The sequence below is a fragment of the Phyllobates terribilis genome, unplaced genomic scaffold (assembly GCF_046119375.1).
Source record: "Phyllobates terribilis strain yellow unplaced genomic scaffold, ASM4611937v1 Scaffold_12__6_contigs__length_324123572, whole genome shotgun sequence".
Lineage (NCBI taxonomy): Eukaryota > Metazoa > Chordata > Amphibia > Anura > Dendrobatidae > Phyllobates > Phyllobates terribilis.
The window spans coordinates 218,552,076-218,567,426 of NW_027362772.1; the positions used below are offsets into that span (position 1 = coordinate 218,552,076).

The following is a 15,351-nucleotide window of genomic DNA, read 5'->3' on the forward strand; positions in this document are numbered from 1 at the left end:
CCAGACTTATCCCCTCCTGACCCCGTGTGCAGTCCACAACTCGCGCTACTTCACTAGCCATCATGTAGTACTACGATTCTACATATGGCTGGGACTTCTCCTGATGAGAACGATGGCCACTATTTGGTGATCTGGCTCTGTCCATTAAAAAGGACATGGCTCTTTTAGATCCCAAACTGATGGCCATTAATATCTGTTCACCCACAGATGAACATATCTATGGTAAAAACAAAGGAGTCCGATGTGGTGAATCCCCCCCACCTACAGACATTATTCAGGGTGGATGGGTTTACAGTCTCCAAGGACACCACCACCCCCCCCCCCCCCACAGTGAAACCCTCTATTTATAGAGAGGGCAAGTAGAACTCACTATAGGTGCAGGCCACACCGCAGGGCCGCACACAGCCTGGTGTACCCAGTTCCCCCAAGCACCGCCTGGTCGTCGTCGTCACCCACCCAGCAGGGCCCTGTACGGTGTACCCCTCCTCATCACTACCTGGTCCCCCCCCCAGCAGGGCCCCGCACGGTGTACCCCCTCCCAGCACCGCCTGGTCCCCCCCCAGCAGGGCCCCGCACGGTGTACCCCCTCCCAGCACCGCCTGGTCCCCCCCCAGCAGGGCCCCGCACGGTGTACCCCCTCCCAGCACCGCCTGGTCCCCCCCCAGCAGGGCCCCGCACGGTGTACCCCCTCCCAGCACCGCCTGGTCCCCCCCCAGCAGGCCTTGTGCTGGTACAAGGCACAGGTCAGCAGGAGGACACCGGTGGGGTCGGGGTTCCCATTTTATTAGGTTTAAGGAAAAAAAACAACAGGAAAATGTAAGTGCTTAGTACATACTAGGCCATGGCACATTATATACAGACATACGGACATCATTTGGGAGCGGAGTAACAAACACCACAGCCTAGTTAACCCCTGCTGCACCGACAGTCCCGCTATAAGGCCTCACTCACACCGCAGACAATCACAGCCGAGACCCCACATGACGCAGACCCTCAGGATGGCGCAGACGGTCGGCCGTGACCCGGGTCCCTGTGCCCCCATTACGGCCGGCTGATAGGGCCTGGACCCCGTCATACTGGGCCGCCCCCCCGCAATGACCGGGCCCGGAGGGAGGACCGAGCCCCCCAGCCCCGCACGGTAAACACAGCGGCCTACACCCGCCACCACAGCCCCGCCATGACAGCAGCCCGCGGGATCACCACACTTCTCGGCTGACGATCTCACCGTGTCGTCGTCAAGCATCGCCCGATCCCGCGCAACACACAGCGGATCCCCGAGCTGAGGGAAGGCCGCTGCCCCCACCCGCTGCCCAGCAGATCCCTCCGCCGCAGGCCTCACCACACGCACCCGCGGCCCGAGCACTTCCGATTCCTCAACGCCGCGATGTCGTCGTCTTCACACCGGGCCTCGTTGTTGATGGATTATTTCTCACTAGTAATTATTAGCTTTTTCTCGTCTCTTTTTTTTTCTTTTTTTGTTTCTTCTCCGTGCGTTTTTCTAAGTCGAAGCTCCAAAATGGCTTCCTTCCTCCTTTAAACCCTCCCCGCGCCGAGCGTGTGGATCCCTCCGCTGTGAGGTGGAATAATCGCATTACTGCATGTCACCAGCGGTGTCACTGCGCGCACTTCTTTCTTCAAGGAAACACTTCCGGGGTGACCGGCGGGGACGGCTGGGTGCGGGATACCGGGGTAGCTGGCGGGTATATCTGTGCACACATTGCCTACAATAAAGCTTCGGCCGTCACCTCTCACACATTAGCTGTGAGTTCCGCTGGCTTAACCCCTTCGTGACCTTGTCCCCATACTCCGGGCAGAGGGAGCCCGTCAGCAGGTAGCAGCTTACACACACGCGGCCTCAGCCGGCAGTGTGTAGGGGGGTGCTTACAGGGGTCTCCCCATACAGACTGGGGGGCTACAGCCAAGCTCTGCTTTTAACCCCTTCCCAACTGGGCAATTTTTTTTGTGCTTTTATTTTTTCCTCCCATGCAGTTTCCTAGGAGCGGTGCAGAATCTGACAGTGGATGGAGCAAATAGCTGGTGGGGGCAGGTGTCAGACCCCCACTGATCTGATAGCCGTAGCTCATCCGAATGTTGTAAGATGGCCTTTAGAGTAATGGGAATCTGTCAGTAGGATCATCCCTCCTAAGCCATCTATGTGGTCACACAGGTCATAGGAAGCCAAATAACATGATACCCCGAGATCTGTGATCCGATGATTTATTCCAGAGAAATACTGGTTTACTTTAATATGTAAATGAGCTGATAAGATTTATGGGCCGGACACTGATCTCCCTGAGAATCTGCCTCCAGAGATAATGATAGGTGGTGTTACCAGTGTGAGACATGTAGATCAGGAGAGCAGACTGTCAGTCATTACATGTCTCACACTGGTAACACCGCCTATCATTTACAATAAGCTCTGGAGGCAGATTCTTACGGAGATCAGTGTCCGGCCCATAGATTTTAACAGCTTATTTACATATTAAAATAAACTAGTATTTCTCTGGAATAAAACATCAGATATCAAGGTATCATTTTATTCAGCTTCCTAGCTTAGGCCTGAAAGGTCAGATGCGCTTTTTAAGGGGCTTGTCCCATGAGGACTGGGCTACACTGCAGCTTTTTGTAGCGCTTCTGATTGACTGCAACTAGTTACAGCTGCTGTCTGGAGTAATGCATTGAGGTGTATGCAGTTGCTTAGGACTGAAGCTGCCGCTATCAGTAGCACTATAAAAAGTCACAGTGTGGCCCAGGCCTTACTGGAATATGGATAGGAAGGGCCTATCTCCAGAATGAAGCCCTGGTGCACGCTTGCCAGGCGTGGCGAGGGGACTGACATATTTGATTCACTTTTATGGAGCTCCTGAAAATTACTGCTCTCATAGTCATACAGTCAGAAGGAGGTTCAGGGCTATGTGGAGTGCTATTCAGAGCATTGAACGGAACCAAAACTAGTTGACTCTGCGTTTCTCTGCCCATAAGGCCACGGCCCCACTATTAGTATTTTGACAGTAATTGGTGAGTATTTTTTTATGTATCTTATAGCCATGATTTCTGGTCTACTAGTTGAACAGTATGAACTGGAAGTCAGAAGAGAAGTGTAGAGGCCATATCGTAAGAAATCAGAGGGGCCCCAAACAGTGGAACTGAAACAAAGTGAGAGCATCGGGTGTTAATACTCCCTGTACGTCCCATCACATGTTATATTGAGACACAGGTGATAAACCTGAGGATCAGTGGGGGTTCCGACACCCACCAGGGGGCACTTTTATTTCTGTTAGAGTGGAGCAGTAGTGCACCTGCTCAACCGCCGCTCCATTCATTCACTCTTGGACGGTAGAGCGCTGTGCTCAGCTTTTTCCAGCAACCCCAGAGAGAATGAATGGAGCGGTGATTGGGCGTGTGGCCTGCTGCTACATATTTTAATGATAACAGTTATACATTCTGCCAATCCAAGCAGTCGGACCCCTAAGGATCAGTACGTGTAACAGGTTTGAAAGACAGTCATTCTAGATCCGGCCGTAGCACTTGGTCTTGCAGACACCTTGATCCTTTCATCATCCCTCCCTCTCTAGGACCCAGCTGTGATCTCCACCTTCTGCTGCTAATTAACACACCCTTGCTGGATCTTTAAATACACTCAGTTTCTCCAGAGAATCGCTGGTGATAGGGTAATTCCTCTGTTCAGGTCTGGAGTTCTAGCAGTCGGCTAGATTCTCATTGGAGTTCCTTTGTGGATTGTAGTCTTCTTCTCTCTGGTGTCTTCACAAAGCTAGGTGTATCCCCTTGTCTGTTTTCCTTGTTTGTCTTTAGTTGCAGTGGGGCTGACTAGTGCTCACCCCTTCCCCTCCCTCCCTACCTAGGGCCTAGCTCTAGGGTCAGTCAGAGATTAGGTATCCTGCTTGGCGATAGGTGCGGAACCTATTTAGGGACGATAGGGGAGTCAGGGTGTTGTTAGATCTGCCTAGGGGTCTACACTCTCCATTTTCCTAGTTGCTGGGCATCCCTCCTTTTCCCATCGTCGTATGCAGGGTCCTTCCCATACCTAGCATGACATTAAGTTATCACTGGACAATAACTTTTTAATACCCCTGGTTAACCCCCTAAGCAACTGTAATAATTTAACAGGATTTTTTTTTAAATATCTTTAGCCACTTTAATTGCCTACAGATTGGGTGGGAGGGGGGGGAGTTACGGATCCAGAGACCCTCATCGAGCACTCAAAAGATTTCTGAAAAGTGCGGCGCTCGGGAAGTCTGCACAGCGCAGAGAGAGTGCACAGAATGGAGGACAGTATGAATTAAAAGACTTAGTATCTGGTTTATTAAAGTGTTTACACCAAAAATCTGTCAAATTATTATTTTTTTTTTACAAAGCCACAGAATTTTAGCACCGTGTGAGGTTGCACAAAAATTTTGAGACCTTTAACGTTTTCATGGCGGTTTCAATGGGTGGAGCTGGCATGGGGCATGCCTGCTCCTCTAATCCATAACGAGCTGCTGCGTACCTTACACCCCAGATCTTACTCCAGCCTCTGTAGCTGTGTTCCTATGCTGGGACATTTTAGAACATCACTATAATATAGGAGCCGGATGACTGGATGTTTAAAGTATATGGATAATCCGGAAGTGGTTTAGCAATGAATAAAAGTACTCAAAAAGACACCCAGGTGACTAAGCGGTTTGTTAGTTTTTGCCTTCCTATTGCCTCCTATTATACAGTGTGACAGAGCCTCAAAGTGGAAAACGCCTGAAGAATGCTCCCCTCACTTCTTTTAATTGTTTTGCGTTTTGGAAATCTGAAAGAGTTAAATGAATCTCAAAAGCCTGAACATATGGACAGCAAAGTGGTTTTACAATACAAAACAATAGGTAGAGGTTTAGGAGCATATTCTGAGCAATCTTTCAGGCTGTCTTTGGAGCGGACCCGCTTAAAAAATGCCTGAAAAAAACTTGTAAAAAGGTGTAATTATTTTTTTACCATGCACTTAAGAACTAAAAGGCAGGTAGTTGCTACTTACCCGCCTGTTGTGCCCAGCGCCACTCCCTGCTGGCACAGAGGGGTCACAGACTGGTTCTGTTCTTCTGGGCTGCTTTGTTCACAGGGTGTGACTGCCGATGTCCTGCTGATTGACAGTTGGCTCCCCACATTTAGGCAGCAGGGAGCTAGGTGTCAATCAGCATGACATCAGTAGTCACACCCCATGAACAGAGCAGCCCGGAAGGACAACCAGTCTGTGACCCCTCTGTGCCGCAGGGAGTGGCGCCGAGCACAACAGGCGGGTAAGTAGCAACTACCTGCCTTTTAGTTCTTAGGTGCATGGTAAAAAAAAAAAATAGTCCTGGATAACCCCTTTAATTACATCAGCCGCAGAGCAGAGCTGTTTGTGACACGTATGTGGAAAGTGATTTCATGTTGCAATGACCCTGAAAAAAAAAACATTGCATGTTAAAGGTGTAACTGATGACGGGAAGACCCAGACAGAAGGGGCCCCTGTGCAGTCCAATAATGTGTCTGTGACAGAAGCTGCTTTGCGGCTGGTAGTGGCCCCCTTACCTCCCGGGGCTCTGTACAGCTGCACAGGTTGCACCAATGGTGTGTCCGCCCCGACCTAAGACCATTGTATCTAGGGGAGATGACTATGTAAATTTGAAACTTTGTTAAAAATGTTTATATTATCTAATAAATGAAGCTAGCAAGATTGCAGCCAGTGATCCGGTGATGACCAGGCTCATAGGTGACATCTGCTTCCTTTTTATGCATCATTGAGTATTTCATTTATGTTGAAAAAAATGCCACCCCACAGGTGGCTCTATATCAGTAGCACTTCCCTATTTTGTGTGGATAGTAATGGTAATTAGTTTTCGCTGCTGAAAGGGAGATATTTGGCTATATTCACAGTTTTTCAAATGGAAACAGCTTCAGGAAATAGTCCTGTTTTGGAGGAGTTTTACATCTCTTGGAGCAGTTTTGGGAGGGTATTTTTCCTTAGGTGTTTGCTTTTTACTGGACAGGTCCTTGTTTGGAGCAGATTCCATCAGGATCCACTACAAAGAAGTGACAAGCACTTTTTATTTCCACTGACCACTCTTTCAAATCCTTTATATAACCAAAAAAACCAAAGTTTTTCCAATAGAAATGGTTAGGAAGAGTTTTACAGGTATTTCTGGAGAGGATTTTGGAGGACTGTACTCCAAAAAAACACTTTCCTTTTCGATATAAAAACTCTCCAAAAGTGTGAACATAGCCTCAATGGATCTGTCCAATCTTAAAGGGAACCTGTCATGTCCTAACTACTATCTACACTGCCCCCATTACTCCACCCACTCTTCACAATGTCAGTGCTGCGGACAGGACTGTGGACAAATGGGAAGAGTCACATGCTGACAAAACTCAACAATCACCGATAAGGGGAATTTTTTATATTACATAAAACAACAATAAAAATGTAAGTTTCATTAATCAAGAAAAAAAAAGAATTTTGCCTAAATCCATAAAATATATAACAGTGTAAAAATACATAAATTATATAACAGTGTAAAAAAATCATTTTTGACTCGTGATGTTTGCTCCAAACGTTAAAAAGTCAGAAGAGGCGACTAGACAGCAGTGAGTATGAGGATCCTGGAATCAGCTCCGATCTAGTGGTGTCAGTGCTGAACTGTCTACATCGGAGGGGATTACTGAGACCCTCACTCCAGCAATTCCAATCAAGTCTCCTCAGCAGTGAAGCATCTAGATCGGAGGCTAAAGTGAGGAGCACAAAAATCACCTCAGATGTAGACGCAACCCTGCCGGGAGCAGTATTCAAATACATGGGCAGCACCTAGTGATGGGCGAGCACTAAAATGCTCGGGTGCTCGATGCTCGGGTCGAGAACATTGGAATACTCGGGTGCTCGACCCGAGCAGCGAGCCCAATGTAAGTCTATGGGAAACTCGAGCATTTTTCAGGCGGCTCCCCCTCGGCTGTCTGCAGAGGGGCTAAAAATTGCCCAAATCGATGGGAACAGTGCTCAAATGGCATGGGGAAGACCCCTGGAAGCATTTCTGACTCCCAGATCGCTGCTGACAACAACATTGTCAGAGGTATTCTGCCACTTTTACGGACTCACAATAAAACATACAAAAATGAACCCAAAATGGATTTTCCTGGGAAATATGTTAAGGAACATCCTTTCCAGGGTAATGACTTGTATATAAAGCAAAATAAATAACTAAAAACAAAAATGCTCCTCCACACCTTGGGCTATGTTCACACGTAGCGTTTTTGATGCGTTTTTGCACTTTTGCATTGCTTTCAACCGTGACAAATGCATTCACCAGGAAATGTCATTTTAACATTTTACAACCTTATCTGACCATGTCGTGTGTGACACATCATCAGACACATCCTGCTTCATTTATGAAGGAGGGACTCAAAGTTATAAAGCCTATTTTTATGGGACATCAGGCGGCCTTTACTATTCTTAAAGGGCCAGCAGTCGGCCCTCACTATTCTTAGAGAGCCATCAGCCGGCTATGTTTTATTGTTCCCATTACTAAAAAGTGGGTCTCCTATACTGCTATTGCATATGCAGTGAGTGGCAGGGCTGCCCAAAATTTGGACGCACCCCAATACCCCTTTGAAGAGACTTAGAGGAGGGCCTCCTGAAAACAATGTTCCCATTATTAGGAAGTGGGTCTCCCAATGTGTTTGCCTATGCAGTGAATGCAAGGGCTGCTAAAAATTGGGAGGCACTCCAATGCCCCTTGGAAGAGACGTGGAGGAGGGCCTCATAAAAAAAAAGTTCCCATTAGAAAGGAGCAGGCCTCCTATACTTGTAATGCCCATGCACTAAGTGTATGGGCTGACAAACATTTACCCCTGGGGGGTATACATGATCATACTGTGTAAAAAAAAAAAATAAATAAATAAAATAAATAAATAAATTTTTACGGGCATCATAAACACCCTTTAAAAAAATTATGTGGGTGTTTCATCATGGACCACGGTCACCCTGGTGATATGGTGGTGGAGAAGGAGGAGGACAAGAACAAATAGCCAAAATCAGGAAGCTTATACCCATGTGTGGGTGTGAAGAGGTGCATGGGAATACACCTCCCAAAAAAAGACACTGGATTTGAGTTTGTTACGCTGCTATTATTCGGTGGTGTTGAGAAGTCTGGCCTAATCCAGCCCTTGTTCATTTTTATAAGAATCAGCCTGTCAGCATTTTCAGTTGACAGGCGGATGCGCTTATCAGTTATAATTCCACCAGCGGCACTAAAAACCCGCTCTGATAAAACGCTAGCGGCAGGGCAGGCCAGGACCCCCAAGGCGTAGAGAGCCAGTTCATTCCACGTATCCAGCTTGGATAGCCAATAATTATAAGGCACAGAGGAATCACGGAGGATGTTGGTACGGTCGGCAAGGTACTCCCTCAGCATCTTCCCAAACTTTGCACTCCTTGTGAGAGTACCCCGCGCCTCAGGGCCTGTGCGATGGGAGGGGCTGAGAAAATTCTCCCAGAACTTTGACAGTGTTCCCCTGCCTCTGCTGGATTGGTGTCTCTCTTGCCTGTACTCCTTAGTAGTCCAACTTACTGTGACCTCTGCCGCCAGTGTTTTCAGATGGGAATTTTTTTAATAGTTCCACAACAAGGGCCTTCTGGTACTGCCCCATTTTTGTAGACCTGTCCGCCTCAGGAATAAGAGATATAAAGTTCTCCTTGTAGCTTGGGTCTAGAAGTGTCACCAACCAGTAATGACTGTCACCCAAAATTTTGAGAACACGAGAGTCATGGGAAAGGCTGCGTAACATAAACTCAGCCATGCGTGCCAGACTGCTAACAGGCAAGACTTCCGTGTCCTCACCAAGAGGATGACTGACCATGCTCTCCTCCTCCTCTCTGTCCTCTGGCCATCCACACTGAACAGATGGTATGACAGTTGTGCAGGTAGTACTGTCAATAGCACATAGCAATAGCTCATGTTCTTCCTCCTCCTCCTCTTCCTCATTGTCACCCAATCCATGTTGGGATGAGATGAGGCTGGGCTGTGTGTAATCACCCTGTATGGCTCCTTGCTCCATCTCAGCGTTTCAAAAGACAGAGAAGCGGGATGGTGACGCTAATTATGGTGTCATCGCTGCTCACCATATTGGTGGAGTCCTCAAAGTTTTGGAGGATGATACATATGTCTGACATCCATGTCCACTCCTGAGGTCTTATGTGTGGAGTCTGAACTGAATACCGAAGGCCTTGTTGATGCTGGTACTCAACAACTGCCCTCTTCTGCTCACAAATCCTTCCCAACATCTGCAGTGTAGAGTTCCAACGTGTAAACGCTGCTAAAACACGGCAAGGGTGGCGGAAGCTGTAGGTGACTTTCTAAAATGGGCACACAGGCGGCGTACTTTAACAAGCAGATCCGGCAGCTCTGGGTAGGATTTGAGAAACCGCTGAACCACGAGGTTAAGCACATGGGCCAGGCATGGTATGTGTGTGAGCTCGCCTCACAGCCGCCACCAGGTTCCGGCCATTGTCACACACGACCATGCCTGGCTGTAGGTTCAGCGGTGTGAGCCACAGATCTGCCTGCTCTTTCAGAGCTGTCCACAACTCTTCAGCATTGTGCGGTTTGTCACCTAAGCATATTAGCTCCAGCACAGCCTTTTGCCGCTTGACCGAGGCAGTGCTGCAGTGCTTCCAGCTTGTGACTGATGTGGTCATTTCGGAGATGGAGGCTGAGGAAGAGGAGGAGGATGAGGTGCAGGAGCTGTAAACTGTGGGGGCAACCCTGATTGACCTAGGGCCCGCAATCCTTGGTGTCAGGAGGATGTGTTCCGTCCCAAGGTCCGACTGGGTCCCGGCTTCCACTATGTTAACCCTTTGTGCCGTCAGCGAGATGCACCGTCCCTGCCACAAGCACTTGTCCACGTGTCCATGGTTAGGTGGACTTTCCCAGTAACTGCGTTGTTGAGGGCATGGCTAATGTTTTGGGACACGTGCTTGTGTAATGTGGGGACGGCACACCGAGAGAAATAGTGGCGGCTGGGGAACAAGTACCGAGGGACGGCCGCCGCCATCAGGTTGCAGAATGCTTCAGTCTCTGCGAGTCTAAAAGGCAACATTTCGAGCGCAAGCAGTCGTGAAATGTGGGAATTTAGTAGTGTGGCCTGTTGGGCGTTGGCTGCATATTTGCGCTTGGGTTCCAAGGACTGGGGTATGGACAGCTGAACGCTGCGCTGGGACAAGGACGTGGACGTGCTTCCTGATGCTGCTACTTGAGAGTGTGCAACGACAGGTGAAGGGCAGGAGGCGTCTTCGCATGCACGATGGACAGGGGATTGGCTTGCATGCACAGCAGTGGAAGAAGCAATGGTGCCACCTGCAGACACTGTTCCTGGACCCTGGGGTTCGGCCCACAAAGTTGGGTGCTTTGCTGCAATGTGCCTGATCATGCTGGTGGTGGTCAGGCTGGTTGTTTTGCCATCCCCGCTGATGCTGGCCTGGCAGGTGGTGCAAATGGCCTTTTTGGGGTTATAGGCAGAGTCTTTAAAAAACAACCAGACTCGGGAAGACCTAACAGTTGTACTGGCAACTTCCTTCGTGTTGGTGTTACGGGGAATGGTTGCCCGCCTTCTGTCTGCGGCCACCACACTGTTTCTTCCTGCCTGATGGGGTGTTCTGCCTCTCTCCCCCTGTGTGTTGCTGTCCTCGCTCTGCATGTCCTCCTGCCAGGTTGGGTCAGTTACTATATCATCCACCACCTCGTCTTCCACTTCCGCACCCTGGTCCTCCTCCTGACTTTCTGGCAATTGTCTCATCATCGTCCACCTCTTGTGACACTTTCCCACCGTCGTCTTCGTGTGACCGTGGCTGCTCAAATATTTGGGCATCGCTACATGCAATCTCCTCTTGCCCTTCTTCAAGTGGACCGGGCTAGAGGCCCGAATCTATAAATGGAGAAGTGAACAGCTCTTCGGAGTGTCCAAGTGTGGGATCAGTTGTCTCCGGGCACTCGGCGTGGTGGGAGGAAGGAGGATCAGGGTGAGGAATATGCAGTCCAGATTCATGGCTACTGAGACTTGACCGTGTGGAAGACAGGGTGGTGGTGGTGATGGCAAAGTGGCTGGAAGCATTATCCGCTGTCCAACCAACAACCTTTTGACACTGCTCTGGGTTCAATAGTGGTGCTCTGCAGTCCCCTAGGAATTGGGACAGGAAGGTCGGGTGGGAAGATGTGGCACAATGTCAGCTTGCCCACGGCCTTGTCCTCGGCCTCTGCATGCACCATCACGTCCAGTTCCCCATCCCTTGCCACATGCCTTGCCCATTTTAAATGGAGGACAATATCTTTCATGCTCACTACAAATGGCTGAATTTGAAGCGAAGTTATATGTGATCGATGTGACGGAGAAACCACAGTTTTAAATACCTGGCCTGTAGGTAACTATTTTGAACAGCAAACTGGTGTCAATTGCTTCACTGACACATTGCAACACATTTTTAATGGAGGCCAGAAATGGCAGTATTTTCTGAAAACGTATATGTGATCCGTGTGATGGAGAAAACACAGTTTTAAATAGCTGGATTTTTTGCGCTGTAATATGGAAAGGACCTGGCTGTATTCTGCAGTGCCAACAAGCAAAAAAACCAAACCTTTTATTGCAATGCTTTTCGGTAGCAAATTGCTACCTTCCTAGAGCAGTATAACCAGTATTAATATTAGTACAAGTCATAATCACAGATTGCTGGAGGAACACGGGACCAACATTGCAGGAAAGGCAGAAAAATTAAAGGGGTGCTACAGTCCTTGCAAATAGTCTCATGCTGGCCCCCATACACATGAGATGGGTGCTGTTCAAACATTCAACATAGAGAGAGAGGAGAAAGCCGCTGACAAACACTTCTGGCAGAAGCTTATTTTCCCTGAAAACAAAAGGATTGAGCTTGGAAATACCTACTGTCCGATCCTTCTCTTCCCCCAACATCATAGGGCGTGGGAGAGTTGAAAAGCCGCCATATACATCTGCTGGGCGGTTGTTCCTGCTATAATCCCTGGGATCGGATAACTTTAATCTAGTTTTGGGCCTGAAGACTCTGCCCACAATACAGTTACGTAGTATGTTTATGACTCAAAAACTGGATTCAGGCAAAACCCACGAAGGAGCCATAGACTGCAGTGACACAGAGTTTACATTTTTAACCACTTGCTGACTTTGTAGTAGTTCTCTGCAGTATTTTTGCTTGATGTTCATCTTCATTGTAATTTTTTATACCATTAGGTATCCAGCTCATATGCGTTGGATCAATAATATAATGAGCTCTGGGCTTTTTTCTTTATATGTGGTGGACACTATTACTCAGGCGCTGCCAGTATTCTGCTCTGCATGGCACAGGCGTCTGCACAAGGACATGCAGATCTTTCCCTGGCTGGGGTGAGCACTTTCTGGATTGTGCTGAAGCAGTGTTATGGCTGGTGCTAGAACTCTCTGTAATGTGCCTGAGAAGACAGGAGCAGAATATCCTGGCCAGTCCTCTACCCTTTGTTCAGGGACAATACAGAAATTGTGCTGGTAAACAGAAGCCTGGCGGTGCACACATCTGCACACACACTGGCTGATTAGCCATAGCGATTTATCAGGGGATATGTGCTGTGCGCTGGAAGAAGTGAGGATAAGAGCTGTAACCAGATCCTGAGACCACAGTTAAAGAGAATCTTTAGACAGTTTTTTGCTATGTAATCTATGAGCAGCATGATGTAGGGACAGAGACCCTGATTCCAGTGATGTGTCACTTACTGGGCTGCTTTTTGTAGTTTTCAATAAAATCAATGTTTTATCAGCAGGACATGATCACTAGAAGACTGGTTGTCTCGTGCCATGTAGTCCTTCAACTTTGTATAACCCTGCCCCCACCACTGATTGACAGCTTGCTGCCTATGCACAGTGTACACAGAAAGCGGCCAATCATTGGTGTGGGCGGGGTTTAAGACACATAGGGATGGGGATCCTATGCAGCTACCTAGCAGGTGAGAGAAAAATGTGATAACTACCTTATGGTAACTGTGTCCATCACCTTGAATATACTTGATATTTTTGTATTATTAACCTTTCAAGGATACTACTGGTCCACCCCAGGCCCCACTTTTGTGTACGCTTTTGATGAATGTATTGCAAAGATTGATCAAAATTTACAATTTAAAAAATGCATTTCACAAGTACATAATAAAGATTATACTCTGGTCAGACATAATATTAAAACCACAAGCCTAAGATAATGTAATAATGTAGTCCGGTGTTCCTGTAAAACAACTGTGATCTGTCAAGGCATTGATTCCACAAGGCTTTAAAAAGTCTCCCAGGGGTATGTGCACATGACGTCTTTGTTGTGCCGGTGCAGCCGTGCACACGACGTCTTTGTTGTGCCGGTGCAGCCGTGCACACGACGTCTTTGTTGTGCCGGTGCAGCCGTGCACACGACGTCTTTGTTGCAGCCGTGCACACGACGTCTTTGTTGCAGCCTTGCACACCACGTCTTTGTTGCAGCCTTGCACACCACGTCTTTGTTGTGCCGGTGCAGCCTTGCACACCACGTCTTTGTTGTGCCGGTGCAGCCTTGCACACCACGTCTTTGTTGTGCCGGTGCAGCCGTGCACACCACGTCTTTGTTGTGCCGGTGCAGCCGTGCACACCACGTCTTTGTTGTGCCGGTGCAGCCACCGAGTTTTTCTAGCCGAAGCTGCATTAAGAAGGCGTTGGCAGTCTTTTCCTTGAAGCAGCTTCGGTGACTGCTTTGTCGTAATTTTTTGTGACCCGGACTCTGGTATCTTTTCTCAGTGTTTTACAAAATAGTAGCGAGCGGCTGAAGAATGAGCATGTCACTTCTTTTAACCGCTTCACAGTTTCTGAAACCTCAAGCAGTTATAACAAGTAACAAAAGATTGAACATGTGCACAGCAATGTCGTCTTCACATTGCTGTGTGCTATGTTCATTTTTATCGGAAGTTCTGTGGTGCTTTTTCAGACGGGTTCCGACGTGTGCATATACCTTTACAGCAGGCCTGCAAATTACGAGATGCGGCCGCCATGGTTTGGACATCAGAATTGTTTTTCCAGCACATGCCACACATGCTCGATCAGAACGAGATACAAGGAATTTGGAGGCCAAGGTTATACCTTCAACTCTTTATGTTCGTCAAACCACTGAAACATTTTATACATTGTAGCAGAGCGCATTATTCTGCAGAAAGAAGGAATACCTCAGCCATCAGTAGATGTACTTAGTCTGGTTTCTGCTATATGTCACCGAAACATCCACATGAACGATAGCTCGATAGGTGCAAGGTTTCTCAACAAAACATTGACAAGAGCATCAGACAATCTCCGTCAGCCTGTGGTCTTCCACAAGTGTATCTTGAAGTTATCTATAAATGTTGCATAAGCACTTCAACATCTAGATGATGTAAAAAAATATGATTCATCAGACCAGGTCACATTGTTCCATGTTTCCATTGTTCTGATGCTTTTGTGCGCATTGTATGTGGTGGTGCACTGGGATCATCATAGGCACTCCAACCAGTCTGTGTTCTGACACCTTTTATTATAGCCAGTGTTAACTTTCTCGCAAATTAGTGATACAGTATCTCTCCTGTGGGAACATACCAATAAGGCTAGACCTGCCACCCTTCCCATAGCCATGATCCTTAGGAGACCAGGACACTTTAGCTGATTCACCCAAGGTTGTCCTTCCTTGGACCACTTTTGAACAGCACTTGCCCATTTTTCGAGCTTTCAACAGTTTAACTTCAAGAACCAAATGTTCACTTGCTGACAGAGGGTTTGTGCTATTTTTTTTTTTTTTTGAGCACATGTCACTTCCTTGAGGTCTCACAAATTGCTCCAAATCAATCAACTGTCTAATTAAAAGGCTGCAAAACCTCAAAAAACAAAGCTCTTCAAAAAACTTCCAAATCGCTTGAGGAAACAATTCAGGAAACACAAAAATCCTCCAAAAACTCCCAAAGAGGTTTCCACTAAAAAACTTGTATTTTTTGACCACCTAAAAAAAAATCCATGTGCACAAACAAACCCTAATGTGTCAGTGATAATCAATGTTATTGACATTACCTGTCACTTCACATGTCAAGGGTAGATAGATTTTTTTAACTGAAGGCTAATGAAAGTAATCCAGAAAAAAATAGTGCATAAGAGTAAAACCTCCTCTATCCCTCCACCAGTTTTAGAACTCGTCTACCAGCAGCAGCCAGTGACGGACAGATCTCCTTTGTAAACCTAAGACTGGATTTACATGTTGCCAAATGTTAGACGTCAAAGTTTATAGAATATAGAAAAAAATAAATATCT

The 15,351-nt window shown here is 47.5% G+C and overlaps 1 protein-coding gene across 2 annotated transcripts in view; it reads right to left on the minus strand.

The window, feature by feature from the left end:
- Positions 1 to 1,583, minus strand: part of DDX6 (DEAD-box helicase 6) — a 28,528-nt gene extending 26,945 nt beyond the window's left edge. Inside the window, exon 1 of one of the 2 annotated variants that reach the window (XM_073656667.1) lies at positions 1,349 to 1,583. The gene's annotated coding sequence lies outside the window, so the exon portion shown is untranslated. Of the gene's footprint in view, positions 1 to 1,225 lie in introns of both variants that reach the window. The other variant, XM_073656668.1, reaches the window with a different exon arrangement.
- Positions 1,584 to 15,351: the final 13,768 nt, after the last annotated feature.